This window comes from Danio rerio, chromosome 17 (assembly GCF_052040795.2).
Source record: "Danio rerio strain M-AB ecotype USA chromosome 17, GRCz13ab, whole genome shotgun sequence".
Taxonomy (NCBI): domain Eukaryota; kingdom Metazoa; phylum Chordata; class Actinopteri; order Cypriniformes; family Danionidae; genus Danio; species Danio rerio.
The window spans coordinates 12,022,507-12,042,195 of record NC_141037.1 but is presented as its reverse complement, the minus strand read 5'-3'; the positions used below and the strand labels follow the sequence as shown (position 1 = coordinate 12,042,195).

The 19,689-nt window shown below is 39.1% G+C and overlaps 1 long non-coding RNA gene across 1 annotated transcript in view; it reads left to right on the top strand.

The window, feature by feature from the left end:
• Nucleotides 1-6,786, top strand: part of LOC147833022 (uncharacterized) — a 59,777-nt gene extending 52,991 nt beyond the window's left edge. Inside the window, exon 3 of the long non-coding RNA XR_015513023.1 lies at nucleotides 5,815-6,786. This is a non-coding gene — a long non-coding RNA (uncharacterized LOC147833022). The remainder of the gene's footprint in view (nucleotides 1-5,814) is intronic.
• Nucleotides 6,787-19,689: the final 12,903 nt, after the last annotated feature.

Genomic DNA, 19,689 nt, shown 5'->3' with positions numbered 1-19,689 from the left:
ATATATATGCACTGATGTTAACACAAACTGTTAAAATTGGGTTTGTGTATTTTTGAATGGTGTTTTGAATTGACATACTGGATTTGTGTATTTTTAATACGTGCTTTGAATTGACGAATTGAATTTGTGTGTTTTTGAATGGTGTTTCGAATTGACAAATTGGAATTGTGAATTTTCGAATTGTTTACCAATTGACAAATTGGATTTGTGTGTTAATAAATGCTCTTTTGAATTGACAGATTGGATTTGTGTATTTTTGAATGGTGTTTCGAATTGACAAATTGGATTAGTGTATTTTTAATTCGTTTTCCAATTGGATTTGTGTATTATTGAATCGTGTTTTGAATTAATGAATTAGATTTGTGTATTTTTGAATTGTGTTTTGAATTAATGAATTAGATTTGTGTATTTTTGAATTGTGTTTTGAATTGATGAATTGGATTTGTGTATTTTTGGACCTTGTTTGGAATTAACGAATTGGATTTTTGTATTTTTGAATCGTGTTTTGAATTGACAGTGGATTTATGTATTTTTGATTTGCATTTTGAATTGACGAATTGGATTTATGTATTTTTGATTCATATTTTGAATTGATGAATTGGATACTTGTATTTTTGGATCGTGTTTTGAATTAACAAATTGGATTTGTGTGTTTCTGAATCGGGATTTGAATTGATGAATTGGATTTGTGTATTTTCGATTTGTTTTCCAATTGACAAATTGGATTTGTGTATTCCTGAATGGTGTTTTGAATTCACGTATTGGATTTGTGTATTTTTGATTCATACTTTAAACTGACAAACTGTATTTGTGTATTTTTGGATCGTGTTTTAAATTAATGAATTGGATTTGTGTATTTTTGAATCTTGTTTAAATTAACGCATTGGATTTGTGTATTTTAAAATGTTTTTTTAAATTGGCGAATTGGATTTATGTATTTTCTATTCATATTTTGAATTGATGAATTGGATTTGTGTGTTTCTGGATCGTGTTTTTAATTCACAAAGTGGATTTGTGTATTTTTGGATCTTGTTCTGAATTGATGAATTGGATTTGTGTTTTTTTGAATCTGTTTTTGAATATATGAATTTATTTCATTATTGCCATTCCAGCTCACTGCTTGAGCTAAAAATCCCCTTTAATGTGCTACTGAAGAATGAAAATTCACCTACATATTAGATGGCCTGAGGGTGAGTAAATTAAAAGAAGACTTTAAGTATTGGCTGAACTATCCCTTTAAGGGCTTGTTTACAATTCTCAGCCTCAAGTATTAGCAGTAACAGTGATGGATGCATGACTTAGCAACTGATGCCTTCTGATGATGTGGTGGTGAGCAGAGTGTGTGTGTGTGCACATTTGTGTGTATGGCTTGTACCTTTTATTACTTATGTTGTATGTTGTGACCAAATGTCCCCACAAGTATAGCAATACTTGTAGATTTTGGCTTTGTGGGGACATTTTGGCACATTTCAATCCAAGAAAACGGCTCATAAATCACACAGAATTAAATGTTCTGAAAATGTAAAATATTTAATATGAGGGCTGGGATTAAGGGGATAGAATTTACAGTCTGTACAGGATAAAACTCATTATGTCTATGGGAAGTCCCCTTAAAGATAGCTGTACAAGTGTGTGTGTCTGTGGAGGGTCAGATGTTCATTACTTGCGCTCGGTCAATGGCTGCCGGCCAGCACATAAATATGAACAGTACATCAGGACGGTGTGCCAGGCTGATAAATGACCAGCACAGTGGGGGAAGAGACCATATTTCATGAAGGAATAGCAAAGACACTAAACTCTCTCACAGTATCACACACACACACACACACACACACACACACACACACACACACACACACACACACACACACACACACTCAGCACAATGACCTTTCCCACATCACGATCTGTGTGTGTGTGTGTATGTGTAATCTCAGGTTGCACAAGCATAACAATCTCCAAACTCAGCATTCTGGTTGGTCGTCCCACCATAAACAAGGGCTGCAATAAATGCTGGAGGATTTAAAACGGCTGAGAGAGAAGCGTGACCTCTGCCGACCTCATGTTGGAGGACTATATGAATGATTGATTTATGTTCAATACGTCTCACCTCCTGTCTTTGTGTTAAGCTGTGGCGCTGTTCGTAATACTAAAGGAAAAGGTCAAGGGTTAGAGAACATTTCTTACGTTATAATGGAGATTCATTCATATGTGCGGTTTTAATCATTGATTATCTTTATTCAGCTGTTCTGATGATATTTTAAATCATTCTCTATTGAATCGAAGTGTTTGAATGATGTTTAAAATAATTAATATTTTGAGTTATTTAAATATTACTGAACTATATATATATTTATTTTATTTGTCTTACTTTTTGTGGTTAAATAGAAAGATTTTGTTTATAATATTACATTTCGGATTATCCATCTGTTCAGTATAACTTTACATTAAGGGTTTCATCAGTTATTGTGTTTACTAACATAAACTAAGAATTAGCAATGCTTGTCTTTATTATTCTTATTAATCATTGTTCAAAATTCAGGGCAACGCGGTGGCTCAGTGGTTAGCACTGTCATCTCACAGCAAGAAGGTTGATGGTTTGAGCCCTGGCAGGGTCAGTTGGCAGTTTTATGTTAAGTTTCCATGTTCTCCCTGTCAGGGATGGGCCAAAATAAATGTAAATGTATTTTAACATAAAATACCAAAAACCTCTATTTTATATGTATCAAAATAAACTACAAAATACAGCAACCAAAGCAAGTATTATAATAAAATACTGCATTTTGTACTTTGAAAATACTATGAAATACTTTTACAAGGGAGCATGAAATTTTTTCGCAAACCTTCAATCAATATTAATCATATTTGATTAATTTCAAACTGATTCGGTGAGGTAAACAGTGTTGGACAGCAACAGTTTCTTTAAGTTAAAGTAATCTTTCCTGCCAACTCATTCACCTCTACTCCTGTACACAAGGAGGTATTCATAAATCTTTGTTTCTCCTTAATTTTAGATTAAATATTTTATTATTTTCATACAGAAAGTTACTTCAATTGAAATCTTCAAAACTTAATGTAAAAACTTCCGTAAATCATTCATTCATTCATTTTCTACCGCCATTCAAGGGCCGGGTCGCGGGGGCAGCAGTATTAGGAGACAACCCCAGACTTCCCTCTCCCCAGACACTTCCTCCAGCTCCTCCGGGGGGATCCCGAGGCGTTCCCAGGCCAGCCGAGAGACATAGTCCCTCCAACGTGTCCTGGGTCTTCCCCGAGGCCTCCTCCCCGTAAGACATCCCTGGAACACCTCCATAGGTAGGCGTTCGGGAGGCATCCGAAACAGATGCCTGAGCCACCTCAGCTGACTTCTCTCGATGTGGAGGAGCAGCAGCTATACTCCGAGCTCCTCCCGGGTCACAGAGCTTCAATGTACAACATAAAACATGATGAACAAAAATTTATTCATCAGTTTATGCAAATAAATTCTTCATATATATGCTGCTTCTGCCATGTAACAGGAGTCTGGAGTTTTTGACCAGCCATTATAGACTGGAGTATTCGTATCTCATATGCTGTATTGAGCCACTTTGACATCTTTAGACAGACATCTTTCCTCTTCATTAACTATAAAGAGCACTTGCAGATCAGCTACCGGAATCTAAAACAGCCAATGAAGTATTGTAGGAATCGCCACTGTAGAACTTATTTTAATGTCGTTTGTCTTATTTTCTTGGCCTCTGCATAAACAATCCATCCAAAACTACTATTATTTGTAGTTTACTCATTCTCCCAAGAGTTTTTCAGTTCTTCTTTAACTGGAAGAGTCTCAGTTTACCCTCTTAGTAAACACCAGTACACAGTCTTTAGGTGTTTTATATTTGTAAAGTTCCTCTGGATTTCCACCTGCAGCACTGAGACTGAGAATGATGATGTGCTGAAGGCTCCATATTTCTTGTTTTTGGACTGACATTTTATTTCAACTAATTTCCTAAGCAAAGATGCTGATGCATTGTACACTATACTGGCAATACTGCTCTTTGCATTGTGCCGTATACCATTTGACCTGCTCCCAAATATACGCATGCCATATGTCTGTTATTTTTTATATGTGTGATGCATAATTCCATCCATTTGCCAAGCATTGGCCACCTTCTTCAATATTGATCAATTTTATGTTCTGGTCTCAAGCCTGTGATGACCACTTATTATTAAATGGACTAAGCTGAAAAGAAAATGAATGAATAAATAAATAAATAACCTTTCAAGAGTTCACACTTAGATATGCTTAGCATTATAGCAGTGCTGTCCCGGTCAATAAGCATATCACAGAGGATCCGAGATCAGGAAGGTCTCGATAGTTCCCCCTTTTAGAAAGGGGAGAAAAAGAAGGAGATGGGGTGGAAGGGGGATTCTTCCGAAATTATGATAGGGAAAAAGGTTAGAAAGTGATCCATTTATAGTAGGCTAGGATCACTCGGATTGGATTATTACTGATTACAAATGATTGGCCAGCTGTGCTCAAATCATATCACGTGCTCCTCTCGAAATTAGTTTATGAAACTTCACTTCATTCATTCATTCATTCATTCATTCATTCATTCATTCATTCATTCATTTTACTTTGGCTTAACTCTTCCTGCTTGAGTGATGTTAGAGATTAAGCATCTCATCTGAATACTCCTTTGCAATACTGTGGAATGTGTAAGAAATGCTCTCTGTGATGTGATGGATGGTTTCCACACTGGACTGTGTGTTTTGAGAGTTTTGAACTTTGTCCGTGACCCCTGTAGGACAAACACAGCAGCGCCTGCAGTTGTTTTTTATCTGGTCAGGTCTCCTCGTTTCATCTTGCCTCTCTCTCTGTTGTCTTTGGCCTCCTCCTGCAGTTTGTTTGTGGTTTCAAACAGAGCATATGATAACAGACTCCAGCTCTGATAATACTCCTCATATCAGCTCTGCTTAACCCAACTTGACCCAGATCAGCAAAACCTTGATTTTATTATCTGATCGCCTAAATCTCGCATTGGGATGGTTGGAGGTCATCAGTGGTGGCACATATTAGGCACTTGAGTAACAGTACAGATACTCTAATAAAAATTACCCCAGTAGAATTATAAAGTCCACCTTTTATTATTTGATTCAAAGTATAAAAGTACTTGATTTAAACAGATCATTTGAATCAGTGAATCATTTTTTTTTGGAAACTCACTTGTAATGGATCATTGAATCAATAAATTATTTACTGGAGACTCACTCTGAACAGATAATTTGAATCAGTGAATTGTTTACTGAAGACTTACTCTGAACAGATAATTTGAATCAGTGAATTGTTTACTAGACACTCACTCTGAAAGGATCATTTGAATCAGTGAACTGATGACTAGAGACTCACTCTGAACAGATTATTTGAATCAGTGAATCATTTTCTGAAGACTCGCTCTGAAAGGATAATTTGAATCAGTGAACTCTACCAGAGACTCACTTGGTACAGATCATTTTAATCAGTGAATAATTTACTGGAGACTCACTCTTAATGGATTGTTTGACTCGGTGGACTGTTTAATGGAGACTCACTCTGAACAGATAATTTAAATCAGTGAATTGTTTACTGGAGATTCACTCTTAACGGATCATTTCAATCAATTAATCTTTTACTGGTGATTCACTCTGTACAAATCATTTTGATCATGCAAGCTAGTGGCGACAGCGGAGAGGGAAAAATACTTTACAAATTGGTGAAAGTAAAGAAAAAAAACCTTGAGAGAAACAAGACTCAGTTGTGCACCACCATTTTAATTTCTCCGTCTTGTGCAGGGCTGTAGTCTCAGCGGCGGAGGCTGGAAGCTGGGCCTCAGCGACTCGTCTGTCCCTGGGGCATCACAGGTATCAGTCTCATGCTCTCCACTCCTCCATGACCAGCGCAGCAGCTGCTCCGGATACAGCCCGGTCCAGGATATGGAAACCTTGGGATCATCTCGCCTCTGGTCTTGAATCGAATCAGTGACTCTGCATAGTCTGAGGGCCTCAGGATGAGTATCCCCAGGTGGAAATGGAGAATAAAGAGAATAATTAGCGTAGCTGCTGTTCATAATGTATATAAACGAGATGCAGAAACCTGTGTGGAAACCAGCTAAGTGATGCACTGAGTGTATGCTTTACTAAACAGATAGGTCTTTAATCTAGTTTTGAATTGGAAGAGTGTGTCTGAGCCTCGGACGTTATTCAGGAAATGTAGTGGAATAATAGTAGAAGTTCCCTAAAATACAAATATTCCTATAAAGTACAAATACATAAAATATGTGCTTAAATAGAAAAGTGAAATCAAAATACTTTCTACTAAAATTGCTAAAAAATACTGTGCATCACTGGAGGTCACAATTCAATCTAGTGTTGTTGTTTTTTTATTTTGTTGTTGTTGTTAATTTTGGTGGTCACGTCACACAAATTCCTGCTCTTTCTCATTTTAATTCCTTTATTGCATGAAGATGAATCTTGATGCACATCTGATCGCTATCGTAGAGCTCATGTACGGGCTTGACAAGCTCCCATCAAGTCTATTCAGGTAAGGAAAAATGGAGAACGTGGGTCATGTGGTATTTTATGTTATGTTTCTGATGATGCATTTTTATCGTTAATTTATTTACATTTCTTATTTTGTTGTTGCAGAAAATCCAAAAATGAAAAAAAAGCTTTTACAAAATATTCTAAGTAAGCTATTGTCATCATGAGTCTTTCATTATTTCTATTTTATTTGAAGGTTGAATTTTGATTGAAAAAATAGTGGCCAAATATACCACTGGTGTTGTTGTTGTTTGTTTATTCCATAGTTCTTTTTTTTCAGGTTTTGCATTTCAAGTAAATACATTTTTAAGTTCAATTAAAATGAGTAAATTATTATTATTATTATTATTATTATTATTATTATTATTATTATTAGCAGGGCTTAACATTAACACCCTCCAACCTGCCAAATGCGCTTAAATTTCAGCTTTGGCGAGTTAAACAGTCACTCCCACTAGCCACTTTGGCTGGTTGAAAATAATTTTTAAATTAGGGTATTCTTAAAAGCAGGTTTCGACTATAAGGATGACCCAATATGCGGGCCAATGTGATCTTAGAATCGAGAAACAGCACGATTAACAACAAAATTTGCTTTTGCACAAGCAGTAGAAAGCAGATGAATACCAAATGAGAGGATAATTACTGGCGCTAACAGCTGATGTGATGCGCGTGACTGTTTCCTTGCTTGAAGCAACCGTGCCTGGAACGCAACTGTGAACGGTTCTCTTTCAGATAGTTAAAAAAAGTTATGCTAATGCACTTGCAATCTTGCTGCTTTCAAGAGCTCCAAATGTGTCTTTTTGTAAGCAGCACCAGTTGCTTTCGCTTTGAACAGATTATTAATTGGCCTTAACCATGTGATCATCCTTTCATTGTCACACACAGTATGTTTTTCCCCTGCTTTCTTTTGCTTTTGCTTTTGGTTTTTGTTAATATAATATATAAACAACATTGCTTTAATTTGAGATTAACTCTCCATTTATGTGTAGTTAACGGGTGAACTAAGAGACCTTTAGCGAGGACTGATTACTGCATATTTTTGATAAATGACAATAATTATTTTTAAAAGTCAATTGATTTTCTTTTTTTTTTTTTTTTTTTTTTTTTTTTTTAAAGAAAAGTTTTGTTAAATAAAACGTATAGTATACAGCTATATTAAGCTTGTTTTGACCCATTTAAAATTTGTGGCTAAGAAATAATTGTTGTTTGGTGTGGTCAGAGATAAATTTAGTAAATCCCTAATTTTGAGTTCTGAAAAGTCATATGAAATAAAAACTAATTGTAATACAACACTATGAAACCATGAAACCACCTTTTTGCTCATACAGGACACACAAAATGTGAAATGAATGAGGGGGATGTGGACATAACACAAAATCTAAATCAAGTAATTTTAACATGTCAAAGTCATATTTAAGCATATAAAAAATCTTTCCCCAACAACAAAATTGTGGCTAGTGAAAATGCATAGTGGCTAGTAACGTTGGAAATCTAGCTGCTGTGGCTGGTGATCGAAAAAGTTAATGTCAAGCCCTGATTATTAGTGTTGTTGTTGTTGTTGTTTTGGTGGTGGTTGTGGCAGTTATTTCTACCTAGTTTATTTTATATTTTATTTTATGTTAAATTTGGAGATACATATTGTTACACTCACCAGCGATCTAGCTATTGCGGATTGCTGGAGAACTACACACCTGCCACATTTACAAACTACAACTCCCAGCATGCACCTTGAACACCGGTTCCTCTTTCACATTAATTACACACACAGCCAGAGGATCATAATGAACTGATTACATGAACTTTAAAAACTGATTAGTTGAGGCGCGTGCACACACACACACACACACACACACACACACACACACACACACACACACACACACACACACACACACCAGGACTGAGTTTTGTTTAACTGCTATTGGGCATTATGATGCCATTGCCTTGCCTTGCCTTGTTTAGTTTGCCACCTGGACCGATATCTTTGCCTGTGACCCGAACTCTCTTTTGCTTCACCCATATGTACTTGTTTGCTCCTGTTATTGACGTTTGCCTGTACGACTACTCTTTAAAAAAAAAAGTTGTCAGCGTCTTTTATAATTTTTTATGATCATATTTTCTTCTCTTTTGCTCATTGTGTTATTTGTTTTTTAAAGTAAAATAAGAGTAAAAGTGGAAACATGTACCACTGGTAAACTTTTTTAGTAATTCTTCATCTTCTTATTATTATTGCTGTTGTTGTTTTTGTTTTGAGATTAATTAATTAATTAATATATTTTGTATATTGTATGTATGTATGTATGTGTATTATGTTAAAAATATACAGTATAATATATTATATTATATTATAATAACTTATTTTACTTTTTTTATTTGTAAGGAGTGTAAGGAGACAATACGTTGATAAAACCAATTTAAGAAAAATAATAAATATATATATATATATTTTTTTTTTCCATGCGCAATACATGGGTGACATTGAATATACTTTCCTCAAGACTAAGCCCTAATTTTCTCAAAGCAATGCCATTGTTTAAACCACAACTTGTAATGAACAAGCGCTGACGTCAGGCTGAGGCTGCAAGCTTTGAACTGTGTGGTGGTCAGGAGAAGCGTTTGCTCTTGTTATGGCAGTGATATTAATCAGTGATGAATGTGTTGACATAACTTCGCGCATCTGTTCTTCAGCCATTTTATAAAGCCCCTATCAATGTTGTCTCACATCTTTTCTCTTGTCCTACACCATTTTCATCTCCCGAGGGCTTCGTTCACTTTCCTCCCTTCTCACTTTCTCTTTTTGTTGTGACAGTTACGCAATAAGCAAATTCCTCCATTCCTTTCACATTAAACAAGGGTCTGACTTTGATCAGGCAAACCGCGAGCTTCCACTCAAGCATAACTGGAATATTGTGGGATTAGATTTGTGCCAAATAAAATTAACAAAACCTTTGTGATGAGGAACAGATATATACACTGATAAATAAATAAAAAGAATAAACTAAATAGCTAAGAGAGTAACATTACCTTCAACTCAAGGTTATATAGTTTCAGATGATTCCTTAGTTTTAGTTTTTATTTAGTTTTGACTTTTTATTTTCAAATTCAGTTCGTTTTAATTAGTTTTTAGAGGCAGATTTACTAGTTTTTATATTTTGAAATTGCTTAGTTTTAGTTTTTATTAGTTTCAGTGTTTTTTGTTGGTTTTGTTTTTTGTACATAACAATATTTGTTAGGTGCAAGATTCAACATCATCAGAATAAATATTGTATAACAAAAACTCAACCATATTGGTGAGGCAGTGGCGCAGTAGGTAGTGCTGTCGCCTCACAGCAAGAAGGTCGCTGATTCGAACCTCGACTCAGTTGGTGTTTGTGTGTGGAGTTTGCATGTTCTCCCTGCCTTCGCGTGGGTTTCCTCTGGGTGCTCCGGTTTCCCCCATGGTTTAAAGACATGTGGTACAGGTGAATTGGATAGGCTAAATTGTCTGTAGTGTATGAGTGTGTGTGTGTGGATGTTTCCCAGAGATGGGTTGGGGCTGGAAGGGCATTCGCTGCGTAAAAACTTGCTGGATAGGTTGGCGGTTCATTCCGCTGTGGCGACCCCAGATTAATAAAGGGACTAAGCTGACAAGAAAATAAGTGAAGTTTATGTATAAACAAATTTCGAGAGGATCACGTGCTTATGATTGCTAGCAGCTGACCCGCATTATCCAATTCACTACTATCCAATCAGATGACTCCTAAACTACTATAAATACCCTGGGGTTTATTCCATTGCTATCTTCGTTTTGAAGAGGCAGCTTCACCGTAGCTAGCTCCGTTGAAGAACCTACTCTAAACCAGCATGGACAACCAAAGCATCTACAAGCTATCACCTACCAGCTATCACCTACAAGCTACAATCTACCAGCTACCATCTACAAATTACCAGCTATAATCTACAAGCTACTAGCTATAATTTACAAGCTACAATCTACAGCAGCAACAACAACTGCAGCAACAACAACTACTACTTCAAAACAACTCCAACAATTGCATCAACGACTTCAACAAACATCAAACCTTCCACTTCAACGCATCCGCTGTGTCTTCAACCCTATTCTCCAGCAAATGACAGCCAAAAACTCCAAAGCCATTGCAATGAAACTGAACCATTACCTTTTTCCTAGCGGTGCACATGCTATGCACATGAAGGGAAGCTTTGCAAAATAACTTTACCAAACATTTAGACTAAAACATTTATAAATCTTTTGAATAACAAGACTAGTGTAAACAATGATTTTAACTAAAGATACTCACCTCTTGCCCGTCCACTGATCCATAACATCTAACAGCTTGTTTGCCGGAATGTTCAGCAAGCAACAGCTCAAGCCATAAACAATGGTGAACTTGATCAACAAAATGGCCGCCGGGCTTTTTCACCTTTGGCACGCTTGACTGGCTCTCCTTCAAGCCAATAGCTGTAAGGAGAAGCGTCACCACCCAATAAGCTCTCTGGAGAAGGTCCTGCCCTCTCTTGACTCTGTTGCAAGTCTTATGAATGAATTTGGACCAGACAAGCTTGTGAATGAAGTTAAGATACCAACAAATGTCATTCATGGATTAAAGTAAAGCCAATTACTAACATTCCATTCACAGTTTTACTAAGTGGTGACATCGCCCTTGAAGTCTTATAGAGTTCAGAGTTTGATGTTAGAAAAAAAAAAATAAATAAATAAATAAATAAATAAATAAATAAAAAATAAATAAATAAATAAATTAAAAAAAAAAAAAAAAAAATTATACACAGAGCACTGGGGTCCAATTACACTAGACCAGTGACTCATTTATTCATACACTAGTGTCTTATGTAAGCTTATAATGGCAAGTCAGTTGGATGTGAAACAGCAACAAACAACTTCCTGATTGGCTGCTATGAATAGGAGGACATTTCTGACAACGGATCTTCAATAAACACTTCCAGGACCACCAGACAAACCATACCCCTTATCCTCAGCTCTCCATCCAGTTGCCATTCTGTGGGGGGATGAATGCTCACCTCTACCATCCTTGCACGTAGCGACATCAAGCTATCAGACCATGCATTAATAAAAAGACCATGACATTTGGCTGCAGAACCTGACCCTCATCCAACCCATTACATTTTATATGCTCTTCAAATACAATCACACTCTACATAAAGGATGCATTTCCACTCACATAGCTCACATCCACGATGCCATATTTCTCAAATTGCTTGAATTGCATTGTCACCCTGATACTAACTTCTGATTTCTGATTTCAGATCTAACCCAAGGATCTAACCCGGGCGTTCCAGCTCTCCCTTCCTTAACCTTATTCTGCTCCAATCTACAATCTGCGACTACCGAACCTGCAACAGTGAATTCGTTAATCAAAAAGAATCGATAATAAACTCATGATAGTACTATTCTTGCCCCACTGTTCAGCGTTCGTGTATTAGTCCTATTGACATTGCGACTTGAGAATTCTCTAGCAAAAACCCTTGATTATTGGTCTCCGCTCCTCACAATTCTATATTCCTAGCATTAACAGCACCATTCCATCAGACGAATACTCGCTGAATTATCATGATATAGACCAAGCAATTTCGCTCATCAGTTTAGCCGGCCGCAATGCTTGGCTTGCAAAAATCGACATTTCATCCGCCTTTAAAATCATGCCAATTCACCCAGACTTCTGGCACCTTTTTGGCATTCATTGGCGCTCACAATTTTACTTTGCAGTTCGATAAACTTTCGGCTGCAAAAGTAGTCCTAAAATTTTTGATATGCTTAAGAAGCATTATGCTGGATTTTATCTAATAACTACGAAATCCCGCATATCATCCATCTCCTCAATGATTTTCTCCTTATTTCCCTACCTTCTCACCCCCAGCTAAACACCTATCGATCACCCAAAGGTTTTCGAAAATCTAGACATCCCCCTCGCAGAGGAGAAACAGCCGGTCCCAGCACTTCCATAGAATTTCTGGGCATCAACTTAGATTTGAATAAATTTCAAGCATCCCTTCCCAAAGAAAAGATTGACCGTATAATCTCTTTATCTCAAATTTTCCTCGAGAAACCATCATGCACCAAACGCGAACTGCTATCTATTCTCGCGCATTTCAATTTCGCGATGCGCATAATTCCCCAAGGCCGCCCGTTTATTACTCACCTCCTTCAGCTCTCCACCTCGGTCCCCGGTTTAGAAGATGCCATATATCTTTCTAAACCCAGTCGCAATGAACTCAGCCTATGGATCTCCTTCCTTAAGCAATGGAACGGCTGTTCCTTTTTCTATAGCGACCTAATTTCTTCCCCGGTGGATATTAATTTATTCACTGACCCTGCCCCCTCAGTCGGGTTCGGCGGCTTTTACCAAGGTCACTGGTTTACTTCAACGTGGCCCGCAGATGCTCAGTCTACCCAGAAATCAGCAATCATCTGCGCTTTCGAACTCTACCCCATAGTCGCAGCAGCGCTTTTATGGGGAGATGAATGGTCCGCCTCTAGCATTCTCGTTCATTGCGACAACAAAGCCACCGTTTATTGCATTAATAAAGGACACTTGCACGCACTTCCAATTATGCCCTTACTAAGACGCCTCGTTTGGACGGCAGCCAAAAGCAATTCATTATGACTGCTAGACATGTTCCAGTTTGCAAAAATCAAATTGCTGATTCTCTCTCTCACTTTCTTTTCCAGAAATTTCGGCTCTTGGTACCGGAAGCAGACCAGCATCCAACACCTGTTCCACTCTATTCACAAATGATATTGCCATAAAACTTCCATATCTCTGATCCTTTACGCTGTCGCACCAAGGACCCTTGAGTCATATTCAGAAATGGCTGTCACATCCAATTTCAATCCCGCAATACACCCCACTATATCTGATCTAACACTGCTGAATGCTGAAACACTCGCCTTTTTCATTAAGCAAAGCAAAACAGATCAGATAAGCAAAGGGCATTTTATTTACATATTTAACATATTTTCCCCCACTCAGCCATTCCAAACTCTCCTAGCTTTCTCCATTCAAGGAGAGCAAAAGAGTCCGACCCACATGCCCCACTTTTTACTGATGACGCTAACCGTCCAGTAACCCGTTTTTGGTTTCAAAAACATCTGAAAGAAGTCCTTCGCCTTTCGGGCTTTTCCCCCGAATTGTATTCCAGCCATTCATTTAGAATTGGCGCAGCCACCACAGCAGCTCACAAAGGTCTATCCCCACACCAAATCCAGACCCTAGGCCGCTGGTCCTCCGATGCCCTCAAAGCTTACATTCGCCTCAGCCGATCCCACCTCAAGACAGCCCAGCTAGCCCTAATCAGCTAAATTCTAAACTCCAACTAGGGGTACGAGCTCGACCCTAAGTAGGCTGGAGTACGTGTGTGTGTGTGCTTGCGTATGGGTGCGCATGGAATGTGTGTGATTGCTCGCGCAAAGACAGCGTGCGTTTGCACACGTATACATGCATGTTGCACGCAGATATGTATATGGGTACAGGCGTACGTCTAAGTATACATATGTACGTGCAAGCAATGAGTATGTGAGCCTAGGGGCATTACATGTTGTGCAGGTTGCATGTATGCTCTTAACTTTCCTTTCAAACCTACCATGCTCCTTCCCTCACCATGCTCTGACCCCCGCAGGGGTCCAATCCGAATTCGACTCTCGCGAGTCACCCCTAGCCCATCCCCGGCCACCCCTTCACTACCACCCCCAGTAAGAGCCTGCACTACCCCCTCCCTCTTCCCGACTCTTACTGCCCCCCCCCCCCCCCCATAGCTCTGACCCCCGCAGGGGTCGCGCTGAGCTTCGACTCTCGCAAGAGTCACCATTTGCGCCGCCCCACCCAGGCCATTAGAAATGGTATGTATGCGCATGTTATACGCATACATCCGATGTATACCTGTTCCGATGCATGTGCATGCACATGCCGAAACAGGAATAGACGCACGTGCATGCTCACGCACGCAGGTTATCCCCTCTCTCCTTTTCTTCCTTTGGCGTCGAGTTCCTCCGCCCTCTCTTTTCTTCCTTTCTCATAGGCCATCAATCCTCAGCTCTAACTCCCGCAGGAGTGACTAAAACGAGCTTCGACTCTCGCAAGAGTCCCGCCCCGGCCACCCCCTGCTGCAGTCTCCACCGCCCCCTCCCTTTCCCAGACTTCAGCAGGGGAAATGCCCACAGCAGCTCTGACCCCCGCAGGGGTCGCTCCGAGCTTCGACTCTCGCAAGAGTCAATCACCACCCACGCCCGGCCCTTACCATGTAATAACCATATATATTCATATATATTTATATATGCATATATACTTCTATATTCTCCTTTTCTTCTTTCTGGCGTTGAGATTCTCCGCCTGGCAATTATTTGCCCCTTCTTTCTTCCTTACAGCGTGAGTGCTTCCGCTACTTTTACCCTTCTCTGATCTTCCCCCTTATCTCCTTACCCTCCTATTTCCTCAATTCTTTTCCAGCGTTGAGTCCTCCGCTAACTGTCTTTCTTTCAGCGTCACTCTTTCGCTATGTTCTTCCTTACGCATAGGCCCTCAATCCTCAGCTCTAGCCCCCGCAGGGGCGACTAAAACGAGCTTCAACTCCCGCCGGAGTTCAGGCCCTGGCCACCTCCCACCCTCTCATGCAAGAGTCTCCACCGCCCAAATCTTCCCGACTCTTGCTTGAGCAAACTAACCCCAGCTCCCACCCCCGCAGGGGTGTATATATTTGAGCCTTGACTCCCGCGGAGTCTATCCAGCCCTGCCCCCACCCCGCCTAAGCTCTAGCAGCCTACTTTGCTCTGCTCCCTTAGAAGCTTCTCTTCCTAAGCTATCAACGCTATATCCAGCAGCCGGATATGGCTTGTTACACCTGCTTTTTGGGGGGCTCTTCAATACGCGGCTGCTGTCCCGAGCTATTCAAAGGCATTTTTGGGGAGTTCCCGAGATCTACCTGAGCTCAAACTCCCCTCCCGCTTTGCAACGGGAGGGAGTCCTGGGCTCGAGGATCTCATGAGCTCAGGGCTCTCTCCCGGGACAGCATGCCAAACAAGCTTATAATTAATCATCAGCTAAGTGTGAACTCTTGAAGTGAAGTTTATGTATAAACAAATTTCGAGAGGATCACGTGCTTATGATTGCTAGCAGCTGACCCGCATTATCCAATTCACTACTATCCAATCAGATGACTCCTAAACTACTATAAATACCCTGGGGTTTATTCCATTGCTATCTTCGTTTTGAAGAGTCCCCCCTTCCTCCCCTACGCCTCCTTCTTAGACGGGTGACACGGTGGCCCAGTGCCTAGCACTGTCGCCTCACAGCAAGAATGTCTCTGGTTCCTGGCTCTACCAAAACTAGCAGACATTTCTGTGCGGAGTTTTGCACTTCTCCCCGTGCTCACGTGGGTTTCCCCCGGGTTCCCCGGTTTCCTCCCACCACCCAAAAACATGCAATTAAGCCAATTGAACAAGCCAAATTGTCAACATAGACACGCTCCTAGTTAGTAATTAGTTTCAAGAGCATTCACTTGCTACAGCAGGGGAGTTCCCGAGATCTACCTGAGCTCAAACTCCCCTCCCGCTTTGCAACGGGAGGGAGTCCTGGGCTCGAGGATCTCATGAGCTCAGGGCTCTCTCCCGGGACAGCATGCCAAACAAGCTTATAATTAATCATCAGCTAAGTGTGAACTCTTGAAATGAATGAATGAAAAACTCAGAGAACACATGAACAGTGCCATCTACCGCTATTATCATCTCAAACTCAAATACAACAGCCCACAAGATAGCTGCCTTAAGTTAAATATGTGTGCAAGGCTGTTTCTTAGCTTAGATATAAAGTAGTGATGGGAAATCTGAATCTTTAATGGGAACCGGAACCGGAACATACCAGAAATATGTGGTCAGCTATCGAAGGTTTCTCAATATGCGTTCTTCAGCAATCTTGCATTCTCAAATAACATCTTTATCAAACGGCAAAGTTCAGTTCCAAAACTCAAGAACGGAGGACGCATGAAAGTTCCAGTATGTGTTCTTGACATTGAGGATGAGTCAATGCAGACTTGAGCACCGAACTTGCTCCAGAAGTTATTGCGGCTGAGTAAAAGAGGTGGGAAGTGCAGCATTTTATATAGGTTTATTATTAAAGTTCAGAGATATAACTTATTTATCTCAGGAATTTCCTTAAATGAGATAATAAAAGAAAATATTAACATGAAAATCTTTATAAAGGCATAAACACATTAAGGGTGTTTATTTGCTAAAAATTTTAATCAAAGTTAGTTACTGTTTGTGTTCGGTTCACCATCTGCTGAATCATGCATGTGCAGTATTATCAGTTCACCGGTTCTCAAATCCAATCTCTTTGTACTGTTCTAATAACTGAATAACTCGGAAATTGGTTTATTTCGTGTCAGAGGTGGTATCAGGCATGTTAAAACTAAGTTGTTTGTGGATGAGTGCTTGTCGCAAATCGTTTCAAATGATTCAGTTTGATTTGGTGAACTGGTTCAAAAGATTCACTTAGAAGATCCGGTTAAAAAGAACGGTTCGTTGGCGATTGCGATTACTAATACAGAAATAAAACCCAATATTGGGCACAAATGGGTTAAATTAATACTTTTAAGTCTCAGTGCAGGCCATATTTAATATTGTCACAGTGTTTCTGTCATATCCAATAGTTGTTTTTGTCGTGGGAGCAAAAGGAAGGATGACTGGAGTATAACCGGCTTGATCTTGACAATGGCAGCAGGACTACAGATGCTGAGGTGCCGTTCAGGTCAAAAACCAAGCAGCGCAAAGTAAATAGGTTTACTTCCAAAAGGCTTACTGTAGGCTTATGTATTTACATTTACAAAGACGAAAAGGAAGGATGTTTTTGCTATAATAATTGTAGTTAGTTTTAGCTAGTTTTGTACACAATATAGTTTCAGTTAGTTTTAGTTTTTTTTTTAGTTTTCGTTTTTTCGTTCGCTTTTGTAAAAGGTTGTAATAACCTTGCTTCAATTAAACTGCTTTTTTTGTTAAATTAAAGTTTAAAGACAATTTAAAGAAAGTTTTAAAGACAGTCCTAGCCAATCAGAGGCGACTGCGGTTAAGAACCGCCAATTGGCCAATATAATTTTTGAATTAAACAGCTTTAAAAAAATATATAAAAATAATTAATAAAATGTAGATATTTACAAATATAAGAAGAATTTTATTATTTCATATATTTAAGTTGACATTATTTTAAATTTGTAAGTAAATATATAAGTTTGTCTACTGAGTAGGATTTAAAATGTATTATTATTATTATTTTTATTTATTCCCTTCTATTTACTGAAATAGATAGCATTTGTTATTAATAATTAATTCTTGAACAATGAAGAAGATTAAAAATGAATGACATTTTTAAAATAAAAATTAATAGCTATTCAAATATATTATCTAAGTGAAATTTGTTCATAAACTAATTTCGAGAGGATCACGTGCTTATGATTGATCACAGCTGGCCCTGCATTAATTAACACATGATTCACCAATCAGATGATTGTTAACTCACTATAAATAAACAGAGTTTCTTACCTAAGTTATCTTCGTCTTGAAGAATCCCTACTCCTACTTCCCACCCCTACTTCTCCACCTTTCCCTTTATAGGGTGACACGGTGGCCCAGTGGTTAGCACTGTTGCCTCACAGTAGAGTTTACATCTCCTCGTGTGGTTTTCCCCCGGGTTCTCTGGTTTCCTCCCACAGTCCAAAAACATGTGTCATAAGTAAATTGATCGATCTAAATTAGCACCATAGTCGAGCTCTTGACCAGTAGTATATCTATAGCAATTTATAATATTTCATCAGCCATAAATAAGGGGGGAGTTGTTGAGATCTACCTGAGCTCAAACTCCCCTCTCACCCTGCAAAGAGGTAGGAGCCCCGGGCTCGAGAATCAGGAGCTCAGGACTCTCTCCCGGGACAGCATGCCAATCTCACTTCATAATCAATCATCAGCTAAATGTGAACTCTTGAAAGGGATATAAAACAGAGCTTTATACTTATACAAATCAGGGGCGACACAGTGGCTCTGTGTTTAGCACTGTCGCCTCACACCAAGAAGGTCGCTGGTTCGAGACCTTGCTGGGTCAGTTGGCATTTCTGTGTGGAGTCTGCATGTTCTCCCAGTGTTCGCATGGGTTTCCTCTGGGTGCTCCGGTTTCCCCTACAATATGGCCCCTATATGTGAATTAAATAAACTAAATTGTCTGTAGTGTATGACTGCATGTGTGAATGAGTTTGTATAGATGCTTCCTAGTATTGGGTTGCAGCTGGACAGGCATCCGCTGTGTAAGACATATGCTGGATAAGTTGGCGGTTCATTCTGCTGTGGTTACCCCTGATGAATAAAGGGACTAATGACTGAATGAATTATACAAATCATACTAATCATCGGAGGTAACTGGTCAGCTGGTAAGAGTGGTCAGCTGGTATAAATGAAATGCAGCCATACATTCCTCTGTATGCAGGGCTGTTTTCAGAAGGAGCCTATGTTGTTTGTTTTGACAGATTAAGCTGTCTTTTTTTTCCTAAAAACATGCCGTCTATGAGTTATATTTACTATATCATCTCACACATTGCAAATCACATACTTTGTGGTTAATCATGTCTCTAGGTGAACACATTTGTGCATTTATAAAGGGCTGCATTTGGCCTGTTATTCAGTTTCTGTCTCCCAGAGACAGTTTTTTTTTTGTTCTGTTTTTTGTAGAAAGCTTCAGGTAATATTGGCCAGCAGACAGAACGGCTCCAGAAAGCTTGTTAACCTTCAGTCATATAGAAGCAGAGCTGCAGGACAGATATATATGTGGACAAATGAGCTGGAACCAGCAGACCCTCCACTATATTTTCATTCCTCTGAACGTCCCAGTGTCTCCAGTGAGCACAATGGGAAAACGATAGCGGTCATACATTCTCCCCAGACCATAGCCTTTGTGTTCAGACGGCGATTTGATCATATCAAACCTGACATCAGGGAGAGAAAGTAGACTGAAGGAAAAGTTGGTGTCCTAACAGCTTTATCTCAGCTCTTTTTTCTAAGAATTATGATGGAGGAATTGAAATAGACCACAAATGACAGAATTGGTATTAAAAAGAATG